Source organism: Hyla sarda, chromosome 2 (assembly GCF_029499605.1).
Source record: "Hyla sarda isolate aHylSar1 chromosome 2, aHylSar1.hap1, whole genome shotgun sequence".
Lineage (NCBI taxonomy): Eukaryota > Metazoa > Chordata > Amphibia > Anura > Hylidae > Hyla > Hyla sarda.
Window position 1 is genome coordinate 377,002,689 of NC_079190.1, and position 6,000 is coordinate 377,008,688.

Genomic DNA, 6,000 nt, shown 5'->3' on the forward strand with positions numbered 1-6,000 from the left:
ACATAGGATTTGAAAAGGTTTTTGCTGACACTTTGAAGTTCAGGTCCTGTGTCAGCAGAATCTCATGAGCATTCCTACGTCTCATTGTGTGAAACGCTGTGCACCAGTAATCACTTCTACGTGCAGTGCAGATCAATTAGCTAAAGACTGGCACTTGGCATACTTGGCTAGCGAATAGTACCAGATTTTTTTTTTTTGGGGGGGAGGGGGGGAGGAGGAATTGGTTGGGGAATCGCTTAAATACCTCAATTTACCTGAAGTTACATTTTAACATTGAAAACATAAATTAGTTAATATCTGTCAATTATGTCATTTTTAGGTTGTTGTGCACAATTTTTTTAAACATCTTTATATAATTTTTCCGATGTAGAAATCCGTATACAGTATACTTCCATGTTCCTTCTAGCGGTGGCTGCAGGCAGCTTAAATGTTCCCTTTACAAAATTTTCAGTCTATGCATGATGCTTTGGGGCAGATTTATCTTTGCCTTTTTGATATTTTATTGGCTGCAATTTGGTGCAAAATTTGTACGTTTTTTGCGCAAATATCTTGCGCAATTTCAAAGTACTTTAGCAAAAGTGACTGAAATGCTGCGCCTCATTCTTGACTATGCAGTGGAAGAGATTTATTAACTGCGTCTTTCATAAAAGAGGCACAAAAATAAAGCGCAAACATTTATAATAAAAGGCAGAAATTAATACCACCTCTGCCTTGCCCTTAGAAAATGACATCTTACAGCAAGTTCGGAGGTGATTTTTTTTGTGCAAAATTTATCAGAGTCTGTGTGCCATTTTGATAAATATAGTGCACATAAGCCCAAAACACAACAAAATAAAAAAGGCTGTGAAGTGGCTGCACATAGACACATATTGATCAATCTCCCCCTTGGAGTTCAGAAAAAAAAATACCACTATAGCTGTCACAGTCTGCAGCGGAATTCCACTCTAAAAATACATGTGAATGGGCCCTTAAAAGATTGGAGGGGTATGAACACTAAGACCCCAACTAATCAGGCTTCTATTGAGAGTGACACTTATGACTGTCTTTATACAGCCCTGGATTCAAATTCACAGCCATGTCCATCACCATGACCACACCCAGTGACAACAAAAGGAGCTGTAGCCTAGAGAAAAAAATAAAGCTTCATTGTAAGTGCCTAAAATGGTCTGCACCAAATGTTTCAAGTCCCTCCTCATCTCTGAGAAATGGCTCTGTTAGGCTAAGTTTCGGCACAAGAAGAAAAAAAAAATAAATAAATAAAAACACCAAAAAAAGGCCACAGCATTGTCCTGCGTTTGGCAGTTTCTTCTGGCATTTTTGCCTTTGGAAATTGCATTTTTGGCCCATTTGGCTTTTTATTTTTTTTAAAGAATTTGTTGGGTACACAAACAAAAAAAATGATAAAATAAAAGATGCAGTGAGGATGGAAAAAAATAGTATTTAACAAAATTAATATTTTTTAGAACAAGATTTTAATTAGTTTTTAAACAGGGACCAATTTATGTGGGCGGGCAGGGACCTAAAAATGTAGCCGACCATATTAAACTTACAAAACGGGACATTTAATTGTCTGTATTATTTATTTATTTAATTTATTATATATATATATATATTTTTTTTTTTACATTTTTTAGGTAGTACTACTAACCCCATCATGGAACAGACTGTTCGATGCTGGAAGTAATAGTATCTGTACTAAGACAGATTGCCCCAGGTGTCACTCCTGACACCCGATGTAATTGTCCTTTATATTGCAGAGATGCCGAGCGGCTCTATACAGCGCTGGCATCTCTGCTCTGAACTCCGGGCCTGCCAGTGATGTGAATAGAAATTCACATCACTAATTCATATTTGCCGCCCAGAGTGGTGATTGGCTGGCACCATCCGGCCAATCACCACTCAGCAGGATATATGAATCAGTGATGTGAATTTATATTCACATTACTGGCCGACCCGGAGTATAGTGCAGAAATGCGGAGCGAGGTTATAAACCATATAAATTTCGTTACATACTATTTTTTTCCATCCCTTCTGCTAGGTCTAAGATGGGCTCCTAAGCACTTGCCATAGTAACCTATAGGTCATAAAACAATTTTACAGGTTGCATGATTATAACCTATTGCCTGTTCATACTCTTCTTCCTCACCTCATAGTGATGCTACCAGCAGCTTAGAGGTCCCTCTACATACTAGATGATTTTCACACCACATTGTGTGTGCACATTCAGCATGTGCAATGGAAAGTATTCCTAGTGTTCAGGCAAAAAAAGGTCCAGACAGATGCTAAATAAACACTGGGGCAGGCATGAATCGGATTGCAATATTGTCAGACCTTTCATGATACAATTAAAGGAGTACTCCGGTGGAAAAAAGGTTCCTCCCCCCCCCCCCCCCCCCCAAATCAACTGGTGCCAGAAAGTTATACAGATTTGTAAATTACTTCTATTAAGAAAATCTTTATCCTACCAATACTTAGCTGCTTATACTACAGAAGAAGTTATTTTCTGTCTGACCACAGTGCGCTCTGCTGACACCTCTGTCCAGGTCAGGAACTGTCCAGAGTAGTATAGGTTTGCTATAGGGATTTGCTCCCGCTCTGGCCAGTTCCTGACATGGACAGAGGTGTCAGCTGAGAGCACTGTGGTCAGACCAAATAAATTCAAAAAGAAATTATCTTCCTCTGGAATACACAGGAGCTGATAACTATTGGAAGGATTAAGATTTTTTTAAAAGGGGTATTCCGGCCCTAAGACATCTTATCCCCTATCCAAAGGATAGGGGATAAGATGTCTGATCGCGGGGTCGCACAGACTTCTGCAGCGAGGGCCTGGCGCATGCGCAGTTACACTGCGCAGAGAGCACCCCGGGATGCACAGCTCTCATGTCATCAGGACGTGACAGCTGCGTATAATCTTCAGGGGGCATGTGACTTGAGGAGTCGAATAAAATGCATATTTGATTAAGGGAGAGGGCTTAGGCACCTTCCTCCGGGACCCAAAGTACGACTGCGGGTGGGGGACACCTGCAGAGTGCATCTAAAGAGGGCGAGTTACAGGCCGAAAACTCTGCGCCAACCCAAAAAAAAGAAAAATGTAAGTGCCCTGTTGGACTCCTGTTCACCCAAACTATAACCCAGTGTATTGGGTTTAGTGTGGGTGAACTTGCTGACCGTTTCCCTTTAACCCCTTAAGGACCAAGGACGTATCGGTACGTCCTTGGTCCTGCTCTCCTGATATAACGCGGGGTTACACAGTAACCCGGGTCATATCACGGCGGGCCCGGCGTCATAGTGAAGCCGGGACCCGCCTCTAATAGCGCGCGGCGCCGATCGCTAAAAGCGAAAGTTGCCGGCTAGCTCAGTCGGGCTGTTCGGGATAGCCGCGGCTAATCGCGGCATCCCGAACAGCTTACAGGACAGCGGGAGGGCCCCTACCTGCCTCCTCGCTGTCCGATCGCCGAATGACTGCTCAGTGCCTGAGATCCAGGCATGAGCAGTCATGCGGCAGAATCGTTGATCACTGGTTTCTTATGAGAAACCAGTGATCAATGATAAAGATCAGTGTGTGCAGTGTTATAGGTCCCTATGGGACCTATAACACTGCAAAAAAAAAGTGTAAAAAAAAAGTGAATAAAGATCATTTAACTCCTCCCCTATTAAAAGTTTGAATCACCCCCCTTTTCCAATAAAAAAAAAAACACAGTAAATAAAAATAAAAACAAACATATATGGTATCGCCGCGTGCGGAAATGTCCGAATTATAAAAATATATCATTAATTAAACCGCTTGGTCAATGGCGTGCGCGCAAAAAAATTCCAAAGTCCAAAATAGTGCATTTTTGGTCACTTTTTATATCATTTAAAAATGAATAAATAAGTCCTATCAATGCAAAATGGTACCGTTAAAAACTTCAGATCATGGAGCAAAAAATGAGCACTCATACCGCCCCATACACGGAAAAATAAAAAAGTTATAGGGGTCAGAAGATGACAATTTTAAATGTATTAATTTTCCTGCATGTAGTTATGATTTTTTCCAGAAGTCCGACAAAATCAAACCTATATAAGTAGGGTATCATTTTAATCATATGGACCTACAGAATAAAGATAAGGTGTCATTTTTACCGAAAAATTTACTACGTAGAAACGGAAGCCCCCAAAAGTTACAAAACAGCGTTTTTTTTTTCAATTTTGTCGCACTGATTTTTTTTTTCCGTTTCACCGTAGATTTTTGGGCAAAATGACTGACGTCATTACAAAGTAGAATTGGTGGCGCAAAAAATAAGCCATCATATGGATTTTTAGGTGCAAAATTGAAAGAGTTATGATTTTTTAAAGGCAAGGAGCAAAAAACGAAAATGCAAAAACGGAAAAACCCTCGGCCCTTAAGGGGTTAAAAAGAAAAAAAACTAATTTGTTTTCCACCGGAGCCTACACAACTGTATGGGAAATAGTTGCCCACCTCAGGGGTTAATGTGTAATGTATACTTAGATTTGTCAAGTATATTGTCAGTTTGCGCATGTGTGAAAAATACCCGGAAACACCTGCAGCTTCTTATGTTTAGGAAGCCAGTTTTCACTCGTCACAGACATTTAGAAAATGAAAGCTGGACTCTGACAACATAAGCAGTTAAGTATTCCTCCTCTTCCAGACCTGCTACTGTCTACTGTCACAGACTGTTGAGAAGCAGATATGTAGTGGGGGGTGGGGGGGGGGGGGGGTGTAAGAATCTCAAACTAAATAGCAAAAAGGCAGAAAAAAAAAAAGTGAACATGTGACTAAGTAGAACTGGCTGCACATATAAAGCATGGGTGAACTATCAAAACAGTACAGATACTGGAGCAACACAGAATAAGCTTAAAGGGTACCTCTCATCAAAAACTTTTGATATAATATAGATTAATGTTTGCAGAATAAGTTTACAATTGCAGGTTATTAAAAAATATGCTTCATGCTGGAGTCCTAAACACTACGAGCTGCCAGTCTGCTTTGTTCACAAAGGAGAACACTCAGAGCTGCCAGCCTGCTTTGTTCACAGCCTGTTTGGCTGTGAACAAAGCAGGCTGGCAGCTCTGAGTGTTTAGGACTCCAGCATGAGTCAGAATGCTTGCTGACAGGACTGATCGGGAAAAATACTATAGAAAGAAGCATATTTTTCATTAAGATGCTATTGGAAAGTTATTCAACATTCATTAATCTAAAATATATCAAAAGTTTATTTGATGAGAGGTACCCTTTAATCCCTTAATGGCAGAGCACATTTTGGCATAAGGACACAAGTTTTTGGGCTTCTTTTTTGCGACCAATAGTACTTTGCAATGACACTTAAGCGCTGCATGGAGGAACACCACAGGGACCGCAGGATGCCCGGTAAAGGAAAAAAAAAAGTGAACAACTGTATGGGACGGGGGGGGGGGGGGGGGGGGGGGGTGATGTATGGGACGGAGCACAAGGAATTAAGATGGAGGGGGAGAGGGCTAATGGCGGAGGGGGGATGGGGAGTAATAAAGCACAAGGCATTAAAATGTAATGCCTTGTGCTTATTACTTCCATCCCCCCCTCCGTCATTATCCCTCTCCCCTTCCATCTTAATCCCCTTGCACCATTCCCCCTCCCTCTGATGACCCTTTTGCCATATCAGATAATAATGAATAAAGAATGGCAAAAGGGAATCAGAGGGAGGGTAGGGAAAAAATTACACGGGGATTAATATTGGGGAGGGGGGTGATTATTCCCCCCTCCATCTTAATCCCCTTGTGCTATTATTCCCCCCTCCCTCTGATTCCCTTTTGCCATTTTTCCAACCTCCATCTTAATCCTCTTGTGCTATTATCTGAATGGCAAAAGGGGATCAGAAGAAGGGGGAATGGCTCAAAGGATTAATATGGAGGGGGGGGGGGGGAGAATAATGGCAAAAGGGGATCAGAGGGAGGGGTTGGGGGATTATTCCCCTCCCTTTGATCCCCTTTTGCCATTTTTCCCACCTCCATATTAATCCCCTT

At 41.5% G+C, this 6,000-nt stretch overlaps 1 protein-coding gene across 2 annotated transcripts in view; it reads right to left on the minus strand.

The window, feature by feature from the left end:
• Window positions 1-6,000, minus strand: part of PAFAH1B1 (platelet activating factor acetylhydrolase 1b regulatory subunit 1) — a 117,300-nt gene that overhangs the window by 69,790 nt on the left and 41,510 nt on the right. The gene's annotated exons all lie outside the window — the stretch shown is intronic.